The sequence below is a fragment of the Mustela erminea genome, chromosome 7, assembly GCF_009829155.1.
Source record: "Mustela erminea isolate mMusErm1 chromosome 7, mMusErm1.Pri, whole genome shotgun sequence".
In the NCBI taxonomy this organism is placed as follows: Eukaryota; Metazoa; Chordata; class Mammalia; order Carnivora; family Mustelidae; genus Mustela; species Mustela erminea.
The window spans coordinates 105,223,190-105,236,550 of record NC_045620.1 but is presented as its reverse complement, the minus strand read 5'-3'; positions in this window follow the sequence as shown (position 1 = coordinate 105,236,550).

Genomic DNA, 13,361 nt, shown 5'->3' with positions numbered 1-13,361 from the left:
ATGTGCCTGAGGATGTAATGTACAGCATGGTGACGACGGTTCATGGTGCTGTAGTGCATATTTGGAAGTTGCTAAGAGAGTAAATCTTAAATATTCCCATCTCAAGGAAAAATGTGTAACTTTGTATGATGAAAAATGATAACTGGACTTACGGCAATGATCATTTCACAGCATACACAAATATCAAATCATGTACTCCTGGAACTCATATAATGTCCTATGTCAGTTATACCTCAATTAAAATAATAATAATAATAATAATAAACATTACTCAAGCTCCAGCACAAATGTTTAAGGTAGGCACTCTTATTCATCTCCATTGTGGAGATGAGGAAACCGAGGCACAGAGAGTTTATGTGACCTGTCTTGGGTCAGACAGGTGCACTCAAGGCTCCAAATCTGTGGAGTCTGTTCCTAATCACTCGTCATTCTGCCCCTCAAGAAAAGTGTGTTGGGGGCATCTGGGTGACTCAGTCGGTTAAGCTTTAGGTTCAGGTCATGATCCCAGGGTCCTGGGATCAAGTTCCTCATTGGTCTCCCTGCTCAGAGGGGACCCTACTTCTCCCTCTCCCTCTGCCTGCTGTTCCCCTTGCTGGTGCGCTCTCTCTCTCTCTCTCTCTCTCTTTGTCAAATAGGTAAATAAAATCTTTAAAAAGTGTGTTGAAGGGGGGCCTGGGTGGCTCAGAGGGTTAAGCCTCCGCCTTTGGCTCGGGTCATGATCTCAGGGTCCTGGGATCGAGCCCCACATCTGGGTCTCTGCTCGGCGGGGAGCCTGCTTCCCCCCACCTCTCTCTCTGCCTGCCTCTCTGCCTACTTGTGATATCTGTCAAATAAATAAACAAAACCTTTTAAAAATAAATAAATAAAAATAAAAAATGTGTTGAATAATCAGCCAAGGCCATCAGTGAAGACCCTTTCAAAACCAACATCTTACAAAATATTATAGTAGATTCCAGGCCAGGAAGGGGAAGAAGTGGAAAAGAAATGACAAGGCAGTGCCGCGCTGGCTGGTTCCCACCACAGCGATGGCCGGCGGGATAGCATCTGGGTAAGACCCCGCGAACCTCACCTGGTGCCCCACCCAGGGAACTCAGCGGGCAGACATCACTGCAAACGTGGCCAGCGCTTGCTTGGGTGCGGGATGCTGGATCTCAACTGAAACTCACTTTCTTCCCTGAGCTTTGCCGTGTTCGAACTGTTTTCATTTACAGTGACTCTGATTTGCTTTTCCAGGAATGTTCCCACCGCTCTAGGGTTCACCATCAAGTTGGGGCCATCTGCTGCAAACCAATGAAGAGGGACCGGTGCTGAGCAGTGGGAAAGGAAGCTCTGCGGCCGGGCAGGCTGGGGAGAACGTGGGGAGCAGGCCAGACCTGGCTAAGAACGGAGCACCAGCAAGGGCCAGTGCCAGGACCGCGGCCGCTGGGTTCAAGAGGCCACGTAGTGTTTCTAAAAGGTAGCTTCAGTGCAAGGCTGGTTTGGGTGGGTTGTTTTTGCCAAACTAAAAATGTGCAAAATGAGGCAAACAGACATGTTCCTCTCTGTTTCTCCTCTCAACCACTAGAAAGCTGCTCACCACACGCCCAGAAGCTTTCCCTGGAAGGTCGGGGTGTGGGAAGGGGTGAGGCAAGGCTCGGCTCAGTTGTGGGAGAAGCAAGACACACGCACGGCTCCCCCCTAAACCCAAATGCAGCAGAATGGGTTCTGGGAACAAAAACCACAGGTGACTCAGCTAAGAGGGAAAACATGTCAACAAAGTCCTCATTCCCCTTCTAAGACTTGAACTTTCCAGGGAAGAGAAAATCTCACCCCTGCCCCCAGCAAGTGTGACGGCAGGAGGTTCAGATCCCAGGAGTCTGAACACAGTTCTCAGGGGCCAAACTCCCACCCCCCAACCCCCACCCCTGCCCAGGGCGAACAAGGTCAAGCACACCTCTCTCCCGGAAGGAGCATCGGCCTCGGGCCTGCTGCATGGACTGGGCCTGGGTAGAAGGCCTGGGCCGCCTCCAGCCACGTGTGGACACAGAGGGCCAGCCAGCAGCGGGCAGTCGCCAGAGAGGTGACCGGTGCGTGGGCGGACAGCCAGGACGCGTAACTCTCATCACTATGCTGAGTAACGAAGCTGTTGGTTCGTCGGACTGAATTCCCAGCAGTACAAAACACGCTACGGAGTCTTAAAGGAAAATGCAAGGAAGGGAGTGAATGGAGCTGGAATGGCAGCTCCCCAAAGGGCTTTGTCTTTCCCAAATGCCAGGGGCAGGGCTGGGAGTGGAGGTAGGCCGTGCAAGGTGCGGTGCAGGCCCTTTCTGCCAAAACATTAACAACGACCCTGGGGGACTCTGAAAAATCCGAGACAGCAGCCCACCCAGCAGAAAGTGAGCAGGGCCTCAGCAGCTGCGAGCCCAGGGTCTCCAGCAGGGAGGAAGCAGAGTGGACTCCCTGGAGGTGAGGCCAGGCTGGGGAAGGGGACTCTACTAGGGCCACACAAACCTCCAGTGGCGCTGCCACAGGCAAGCTCTCTCTTTATTCTTGTGCGATTACTGTTTTTGTATTTGTTTGATAACTACTGGAGTCATACCCAAGTCCTTCCTCACGCACACCTTCCCCAAGTGCACGCCTCCATTCACGCCGCCCTCTGACTCCCATGAATCTGGGACAGGCTGAGCACACTCGGAGGTCCACATCGCCTGCAGACTGCGATGGTCAGCAGGCACAGGGAGGCAGGAGCCTGCACGGGGCAGCCTGTGGAGGCCCACGGCAGAGACAGGGAAGGCCGGATGGCCAGAGGAGGAGGGTGTCCCTGAACTGCCCAGGCCTGGCTGCTTGTGGATCCCAGCTTCCATCACCCACTTAGTGTCTCAGGAATTAATTACCCGATTGCTCCAGGCAGAAGTCCGGCAGCTTGAAGGTGGCCGTAGGCGATCTGTGGAGCCTGCAGAGTGGGGGCCGTGGGGGGAGTGGGGATATGCCACGTTTGATGCCGAATATCTATGGAATCCTTGGAGGACGGAGGGTGATATGTTCACATTTCCTAGAGCTCTGATGGCACCTTACCAACCCTCTGAGCGAAGAAAATGTGGTTGTGATAAGTTTATCAACAGAGCACAGTTAAGAGAGGAAACTACTTCAAGGCAAACTCAGCGTTCGGGACAGCCTTCCATCAACCTAGGAGTTTGATTTCTTAAAGAAATCAAAGTAAGAGGGGCCCCTGGGTGACTCAGTCATTAAGCATCTGCCTTCGGCTCAGGTCACGATCCCGGGGTCCTGGGATCCAGCCCCGCATTGGGCTCTCTGCTCAGCGGGGAGCCTGCTTCTCCCTCTCCCACTCCCCCTGCTTGTTTTCCCTCTCTTGCTGTGTCTCTGTCTGTCAAATAAATAAATAAATCTTAAAAAAGAAAAAAAGAAAAGAAAGAAATCAAAGTAGAGGGGAATAAGGCAAGGCACAGCGGAAAACAAAGGAAGCTTATCCTGCAAAAGCATCAGGGAGGAAAGGGAAGAAGAAATCGAAAGCATTGTGGGGCTCTTCGATCCGTTTCTGAGTTTGTATTATTCCAGATTCTTCCCTCTTCCCTCCACCCTATGAAAAATATCTCCCCAAATTGCCTCCCTACAAGGCAAAGGAGGGTTTTGGGAGCTTGAATCTTGATGAGGAAAAATCGTCAGCAGTAAAGCCCACGATCACAAAGGAAATTAGCAGATGGCAGTAGCAGCGAGGCCTCGGAGCTCAGCGATCAGACCCGGGGTCCCTGGGACCAGAAGCCTGTAGAGAGGACTGGAAGGCGCAGATGTGCGCAGAGTCGATGGAAGTTTTGAGGCTACAACTGGTTTTGTGTTTTCCGAGGTTGTCAGGTGGCAGGGAAAGTACAGAGTATAGGTATTATATAATAAGCCATGCTTTCAAGACTATCTGAAATTTCTGGAGGAAAAAAGTCCATACACACAAAGCTAAAGTTCTCCTTTTCTCTCCATATTTGCCACTGGTTTAGTGCACAACCTTCCAGAACTTTATATATTTACACTCATATGTAATAAAAATTTGCTACATGCATCACCCCACAACTTGCATACTTTAACAGTTTGTCCAAAGGTTTTAACAGTTTGTCCAAACAGTTTGTCCAAATGCCGGCTAGCTGCACTGTACTACACTTACCCAGAACCGTGAGAGGAAATCACCATTCGCAGGTGTCTGGGATCAGGGGTCACGCCTGAGGGCTGAGGCCAGATTTTAGTTCAGAAATGACCAGGGGCAGTTGAGAGGAAGCCAGCTCACCCAGTGACCCCTTTTCCTGCCAGATTCTCTGTAACTCCTTTCAGGGCCCACTTACAGGCAGATGCTTCCAGTAACAGCCCCAGCAGGTCTCAGCTTTGGGTCTCCCACGGGGACACCAGAATGGGCTAGCCTGAGTACATCGCTGGGGCCCAGAGCTCTTCCAGAACCCAAAGGCCTTGTCCCTTGCCTCTCACCCTGCTCTGAATACTGCACGAGGCTTTGTAAGGAGTTGACCTCTGAAGTGTTTTGCTGGAAGTCTGTAAGAGGGTCACTCTCAAAATCCAAGAGTCAGCTGACGTGAGAGAGGCAGGGCTGGTTTTCTAAGACAGAGACAAATGACATATCTCAAAACAAGAAGTAGCTCACTCACGGAATTCAAAACCCACCCCTTTGCATGAGGGTCTGTGTTCCCCTCCTGCCCCCTCTTGTTATTCCCAGCTGCACTGGCAAATTGTATCTCCCTCAAGCCACTCTCCCAGTCATCACCTGTCATGGAGTTCCCGCTCAATCTGGGGTAGGTAACCAATCTGGAACAAGGAGGCAGAACTCCCAGAGAGCCCCAGGTGCGGCCAGGGGCGCCAGGCCCAGAGTCTTCCTGCATTAGCCAGTTGCGGGGCTCACTCCCACTGTCCTGTAGAAGCCAAGATTGGGAACATTCTTTTCTCCATGAAGGCTGCATCCAGGTCCTCCTCCATGGGCGTGCTGTGCCATCTCAGCCTACCTGCAATAGCGTATTCCCCAATCCAAGGACAACAGTGACCGTCAGTTACTAGCCCTCCCTTCCCAGGAGCCGCACACAGGGCTCAGTGCTCTCCACATGATCCTTGCACTGGTCTTGTGGAGCAGATACAATCATTTCCAATGTCCATAGGAAGCAACTGGGGGCCACACGCACGGCCACTGTTCCAGGCCACGCCCGTCTGAGGTCCATGGGGGCGCTCAGCTACACGGGAGTGAGGCCTCCCTAAAATCTACCACTTTGACCGTGGAAGATATCAGTCCTGCTAGCTCCCATCATAGAATGATTTCATCCCTTCTGAATAACGAGAAAGACCACCAAAACACAGGGATGTGCCTTGTTCTCTGAATCCAGGTTCCAAAACAAAGCCTCATGGGACTCACTTGTAAAATATTTAATTTAATTTAATGCCAGATGGATGATAGATGGCGGCAGACAGGAAAGTAGCTGGGGAAGAAGTGTGCTAGGGAAAGGTCAAAGAAATAAATGTTCCCTGTCCACAATGCTATTTGATAGAAATGTATCCAGCTGGCTAGCAAACTCACCAAGCGCGCCACCTTCAGCAGGTGAGGGTAAGTAACAGTGCATTTCCAACCGTTTACTGATACCTGGTCAGACACAGAGTCAGATGGATGAGTAAGACCTTCATTTACTTTACACCAGGCCATACATTCTAACCCTCTCAGAATCCACAGGGACAGGAGCTGGGAAGAAGTCACCCCCATCCCAAGACCTTCAAGCGAGGCTCCTGTGGTCACCTTCTCACAGGTGATGGGGCCAAGTTCTTCTTGTGTTCCCCATGGCCCCTTCCCCGACTTTGGTGTGGTTGGGTGGGGACAGGGGAGGCCCTCACTGTGGTCTGGCCTCAGGGTAGAATAACCACAAGACAATCAGACTGCCAAAACTGAACTCACCATAGCAGAGTTCCTGTGTGCTCTTAGCCTAAAGGAGTCTCTTTGTAGTGTTGAGTTGTACTTCAAAAAATCCTCATGTGTGCATGCATGTGTGTGTGTATGTGTATATTATGGGTGCATACATGTAAGCCCTAGGAAAGAGTGGAGAAGGGGAGTGAAACCAGTCCCACTGCATGTATCAAACCATGAGAAAATTTCCAAAATCCATTTGTGCATTAAAGGAGAAGATGCATCCTACCTGAGCAGGTGAAGCTTGAGGTTATTTCAAAATGGCAGCCCCAAGTCCATCTCTACCACGGTAACGTTTTCCAACAAGCTGAGTCAATAATGTAAGGCAAACCCATTTTTCCTTGAGGTTAACAACACAGCAGGTTAGAAATACAACATTCATGGACATTGCTCCCAGTAAAGTCACCTTGTAAACATAAGCATTTTAAATGAGACCAAGGAGGCAAATACCTTTACGAGTCACAATCTCAACAAAAAGAAGTCTTCTACACATCACGCATGGCCCACGATTCCCCTAATTTCAGGGCAGGCCAGCTCGCAGATCAGAATCTGTCTGGGCAGATTCTGACCCACTCCCTGGCCCAGCTCTGTCAGCACACAGCTGTGGGCCTTCCCCACCGGGAAAATCCACCCATTCCTCCTGGAACAAGCTCCACTTGGACCCCCCACCGCCCCCACCCCCTTCCACCTTTGGGTGTGGCTACTCACTCTGGAGCCACAGAAACCTGGGCTCGCTGACCTAGAGAATAGCCAGAGACCTTCTTGAGTTTTCTTACCGGTGATTTTTTTTTTTTAATTTTTGGTTAACAGTCTTAGAAAAACAAGAACCACTTTCAAAGGTTCTTAGAACAGAAACTATCTCAACTGTTGACCTGAGGAAATACAAAATGAGACCATTTCTGGAACACTATAGCCCCCCAGACTCCCCACCCACCTACCTTAAAGATAAAAAGGTGGTCTTAAGTGACATGGACCCCGTAAATGAAGCAGCCACAATTTCTCCCATCTGCAGAATAATGACCCTGCACAAAGCAGTGTTTTCTGGGGTCACATTGAAAGGATAGGGAGTCATCTTTTACCCATATTTTCAACTCTCAGATAACACTTTTCCATCTAGCGGGGAGGGTGTCCTTCTCTCATTTGTCTCCACACCTCCAGGAGGTGGGTAGGGAGGTGAGCTTCCATACTGGCCCTTAGGGGAGAATTAAGCCCCACCGGGATATTGGCAACCTTGGTGAATTACACACACAGTGAGAGCTGGGGCAGAACTGAGCCGCCTCCAGGGGGCACTAATGCCAGAGCAAGACAAGGCCATGCACAATAGGTTGACCCAGGCTCTACACCGCCCCACACAGCAGCTCTGCTGAGGCCGTCTGTCTCCTAAAGTATACGAGATGCGAGACCACACATCTAAGTCCCAGCCCAACCCCCTGCTCCACAAGCAAACTGCGACGTCCCGTTTAGAGCCCCTCAGACGACGGTGGAGAAGGTGCTTGGCAGAGCCAACCCCCGACCTCAGTTATAGATTTGGTCAGGATTCGTTGCTGGATCATGTTCTTTATGTTTTTAAAATCAATTGATTAAAAAGGAAGTAGGAAGGGGAATGAGTAGAGTAAAATGGTGGGTCTAGCTTGAACTGACAGTGTAACATTCTGTCCCCACCTTTGGACCAGGGGTCCCTGAGAAATGCACACTCATGGGCGCCTGGGTGGCTCAGTGGGTTAAGCTGCTGCCTTCGGCTCAGGTCATGATCTCAGAGTCCTGGGATCGAGTCCCGCATTGGGCTCTCTGCTCGGCAGGGAGCCTGCTTCCCTCTCTCTCTCTCTCTGCCTGCCTCTCCATCTACTTGTGATTTCTCTCTGTCAAATAAATAAATAAAATCTTTAAAAAAATTATTTATAAAAAGAAATGCACACTCAAAAATAGAAATAAGATGGGGGCATCTAGGTGGCTTTATCATTTGGGTGTCTGATTCTTGATCTCAGCTCAGGTCCTGATCTCAGGGTCGTAAGTTTAAGCCCTGCAAGGCCTCCACATCCAGCATGGCGCCTACTTTAAAAAAAATGTTTTTTTTTTTAATAGAAATAAGATGGGGGGAAAGTAGCTTAAGACCTTTACATATGTAGTCTGAGACACTGACATCATTTTGTAGGTTTGGGTTTACACAGCTAGCACGTGAGACATTTTATCTCCTCTGTCAAAGCACCATTTTCAAAATGATGAAATGTGGCCTCATATGGTCAAATATATACTAACCACATTTATTCAACTCATCAGTGAGGGAGCCAGGAAGATGGCAAAGCTGGTTCTCAGTATTAGAGAAACAGAGATGGACAGTTACGGGAAAGAACACTGTAATAAATAGTGTTTTAGTCCATTGGGGCTGCTGGAACAGAGCCCCATAAACTGAGCAGCCTATAAGTCACAAAAAAATTCATTTCTCACAGTTCTAGAGGCCAGAAAGGCCAAGATCAAGGCACCAGCAGAACAGGTGTCTGGTGAGGACCGGTTCCCAGGCTCATAGACAGGCATCTTCTCACTGTGACTTCATATGGCAAAAGGGGCAGGGGATTTCTCTGGCCTCTCTTCCATAAAAGCATTCATCCACCCTGGGCTCCTGGATGGCTCGGTCAGTTAAGCATCTGCCTTCAGCTCAGGTCATGATCCTAGGGTCCTGAGATCAAGTCCCAAGTCGGGCTCCCCACTCAGCAGTGAGTCTGCTTCTCTCTCTCTCTGCCCCTCCCCCTGCTCATGTGCACTCTTTCTCTCTCTCTCTCTCAAATAAATAAATAAAATCTTAAAAAAATAAAAAAGCACCAATTCCATTCATGACCTAGTCATCTCCCAAGGGCCCCCACCTCTTAATACCATCACCTTGGGAATTAGGATTTCAACATGAATTTGGGGCCAAGGGGGGGTGGGGGGGAAGCACAAACATTCAGTTCGTTGCACTGAATTACATATAAAACTAGTTAATATTCTATGATATAATAAAACTATAACATCTGTGGTTATCTTTTCAACCAGACAGAAATGGTTTGCATTTTTACTAAGCAAAAGGTACATGCGACTTACCTCTATAAGTCAACATGTAACTTTACAGATTCTGAGTCCTAACAGCTAGTAGAAGTCCATGAAACAAAGATACGTCCCCCTAGAGATTTAATAGCCCTTCAGTGGACCTATTAGACAATGCTCAGGTATGATATTAAAAGGACATGGAGGTATCCTTTTTCCTCATTTCCAAGTTCAGGTTAATTTTTCTTTACATATCCTAGGCCCCTTGCTGGCCACGTGGGCCGCTTCTAGCAAGTCAATGATGAGGCGGAGTTACAGCCTCACAACCAAAGCCATGATTATCAGCCAACTCCACCCCTCTATGAAAATGAACTACATGCTAAAAACAAAGCATAATGTCAAATTATGAATTTCAAATAACCATCTACAAAATTTAAAGAAATTCAAGCACTCAGGTAAAACCTAGTACCTTTATATACCCTTACATTTTCTCACATCACAGATCAACTTATTTTGTTCTTTTCTACTTAGCTTGGAAGAGACACTTTAAGCTTTCCTCTAAATGTCGGTCTACAACCTCAGGCTTAGCTGCTTGGGTTAGGGCTACGGGGTGAGAGCTGAGGAACTGGGGTAGGGCCCAGGATCACAGAACAAGGGACTGGCAGCGGGGGTGCACCAGACAGCAGGAGGCTCTAAGCACCTATGGTTAACTCTTGAGTCTGAAACAAAACCCTTATAAAATAGAGTCATCCGAAGTGTGACCAAGCGAGCATCCGTGTCCTGCGGTATCCAATCTAAAGACTCTTCCCTCATTCACTCCTTCCTTCACATCCCTGAGGCCACCCCTCTTGTCTAGGCCTTACTCACGCCATGCCTAGATCTCCACCATAGTATCCAATGTCTTCCCAAGCCAGCCCCTCTAAACCCACTAAAAGAGGAGTTCATTCAACTCATTCAGCAACAGCTTATGAACAGCTCACAGAACAAATGCCAAAACTGTTCTGGGTTCTGCTGATGATCAGAAAATAAGGCAAAGTTCTTTGCTTTCATGGAGTTCCTTAAGAGCAAGGAGACCATTTACAAAATTAAAGCCAAGCAGTGGTAAGTAAAACCAAAAGAAGCAGGGCTAATTAAGGGATAGAAGAAAGATGGAGGGTTATTTTATTGCAAATGTTCATGGAACTTCTTGACTTACACCTGGCCTCTTAACATCCTCGTCCCAAGAAGTGAATCTACAGAAACGGATGAAATCCTTCTGTAAACTCAAGTGAACTAGGAAAAATATTTTTAATGCTCAAACAAATCCCTGGAATAGAAATGTTTCATTAAAAGTTTTCCTGTGGGGGCGCCTGGGTGGCTCAGTGGGTTAAGCCGCTGCCTTCGGCTCAGGTCATGATCTCAGGGTCCTGGGATCGAGTCCCGCATCGGGCTCTCTGCTCAGCAGGGAGCCTGCTTCCCTCTCTCTCTCTCTCTGCCTGCCTCTCCATCTACTTGTGATTTCTCTCTGTCAAATAAATAAATAAAATCTTTAAAAAAAAAAAAAAAAGTTTTCCTGTGTTTTGGTATTTTACTAAAGACCACACAATATGAGGCTTATTTCTTAGTTATTAAAAAAAAAAAAAAAGACTGATGGAGGGGAAGCTGCTGTTTTATACAAGGTGGCCCAGGAAAGCCTCTATGGTAAGGGACCTGAAAGGAAAGGAAGAACCTGCAGAAGGAAAATTTTCTGGGAGGAGAAAGCAGCTAGAGCAAAGGTCCTGGGGCAGGTGCATGCTTACGTATCAAAGGACTTCAAAGAATCTGGTAAAGAGGAGAAGATGAAGTGGAGTGAACTGAGTCACAAGTAAAGATACAGAGGTACCACAGACCAGACCATGGAGAGTTTTGTGGACCAAGAGAACTTGGAACGTTATTCTGAGGGAAATGGTACTGAGCAGGAAAGCAGGATTATCTGACTTGTTTTTATAGGCTGCGGCGAGGCAAGGGGAGAAAGGAGTCCAGTGGGGGCTGCACCCCCAAGTGTCAGACGGGGCATGATGGCGGCTGCGAGTGCGGGCGTCAGGAGATGTTGACGGATTCTGGTTGTATTTCGGAGGAAGAACTGACAGGATCCCTGACGAATGAAGCACCAGGTGTGAGAGGAAAAAAGAAGTCAAAGACTACTCCAGGGTTTTCACCTGAGTAGCTGGGAGAAAGGCGGGGACTTGAGCAGAGACTGTGGGGGAAGGGGGGACCTGGGGGAAGGGCAGGCTGGGAAGGGAGCTTGGATAAAGGGTTCGGTTCAGGAGATGTAGAGTTCAAGACACCTGAGAGAGATCCGGGTGGAGACAGTAAGCCAGCAGTTGGATGTATGCGCCTGCCGTTCAAGGAGAATGGAGACCCGTGAGACTTGCACTGAGGGGTGGGGAGAGATGAGTGTCATCGTCAGTATGTGACATGTTTGCATGCACATATGTGCACACATGCACGCATGCTACAGGTCGTAGCACCTGTATTGGACAGCAGGCGGCTGACAGAACATACGTGTGCAGTAGCAGCTACGTGAAGACTGACTGATGCATTTTGAAGGAATCCAAAGCCAGACCCAGTGACTGAGAGAGTGTGGAGAAAAAGAGGGAAAGGCCTTGCAAATGGGTCTGGGGCCCTCTAGCAGGTTTGTCTGAAAAACGACATCCCACGGTCACCAGCCTGAGCCATCCAAGATGCCCATTATCCAAACACTTTGGGCAGATGTCCTCGGGGCCCAGAGCTGAGCCCTGCCTCCCAAGCCCACTGCCGGCCGCTCCTTCCCCCGAGCCTGCCTGCTCCCACAGCGTGCCCACTTCCTGAGCACCCACGTTCACACCATTAGCCTTTATAGGAGGGTCTCCAGGCCTCTGCCTTCTCTCTGACTCATTCCTGCTGTGCCATCCTCCTCACAAACGCTGCTGGAAGCCCCACCCCACAGAGCCCCCCATGACATCCCCTCCCCTGGCCAGGCCTAGGCTCCTGACCTTTACCGGTAACCCAGCACTAACCACCGTCGTCCTGCTCCAGGGTGCTTTCTCTCTCCTGATGACAGGGTGACCCGTCCCTGTCTGTGTCCTGATGTCCCAGCGTGGGGCACCGTACCCGGCACAGAGAGGCATCCAGCAGACGTTGGTTCCTCACACCGTTGAGAGTTGTTCAGGCAAAGAGAACTGCCACCATCATGGCGCCCCACATGACCAGTGCCTTTTGGGGGCTCCAGCAAGGCCCACGGCAACCTTTCATCTGTGCCAACAGGGTGAGCTTCCCCTGTTGATAATCCCCACTCAGCCCAGCATCCTCCGGCTTCCTGCGAGAGAGAAAAACAGGGGCTTTTTCCTCCGACACTATGACTTTTTGCTCTGTTTGGCCACATTGAAGCTGGAAGAGAACAGGACGGGGGTCTCCTGGGGCTCCTCCCCATAGCCCCTCTGACCACCCTCTCCAACAGAAGTGCCCCCCTCAGATGCGAGAGCCCTCCTCCAACTGTAAATTATTTCTAAATTGTATATCCTGTTTAATGTATTTCAAAATTGAAAGAAAATACTACTCCCCCAATTATAGTCATTTTGTAACTCCACCCCCACAGTTTCCCAGCTCCTTCCAAACCTACCTATTTTAAAACAGAAAAATACCGCTGTTTCCCAATGTGTTTTTTATTGAGTAAGCAAGGGTGTGCTCAGCAGACCACGTTCCCCTTCAGGATTATCCGAGGACTATCGGATTAGAGACAAATTAGGTAATACTGCCTGCTGCTCTCTTTCAGAGAGATTTTGAAAGCCTGGTCTTAAGCGAGGCGAGGGAACACCAGAGCATACACGGAGGCAGGCAGGGACATTGTTGCTGAGACGAGCCCCAAGGAGAAGCAGACCCCCAAGAAAAACTCGGCGCCTGACACCACAGGGCTGCGTGCCAGGGACAGCCTTTCACTGCCAACTGGGCTGGTGGGGCAGGCCTCCCAGGGTCTTCCAACATTGGAACAGGACCTCCTTACCTTTGAAAAGGACAAGCTATAGCCCAGAAGTTCATGATGGGACATTTTCTAGTGTGCAATCACTGCTCTCAATGAGAAAATCGAGACACATACCCTTCTTAACCAAGGCTTTAGATGGAGTGAACCTCACCCAAGTCTGACCCTGGGCCTTAACCTCCTTGTGTGTCCCCCAACTGATGCGTGGACTCCCACCGCTGAACCATAAATAAACTATGGTTCCAAAGGAACCACGGCCTCAGACAACACAAGAGAGGGCACCTTTTTTTCCAGAGGCCAAATTTTACCTGCTAATAAATAAATGACACTGTCTAAGTGCCAAAAATTACATGACCTGGAGCGACTCTGGGGCCTGCAGACAGCAGCAGGTGTCTGCGAGCTCAGACCGACAAAACCCACTCCCCAGGAGATGGC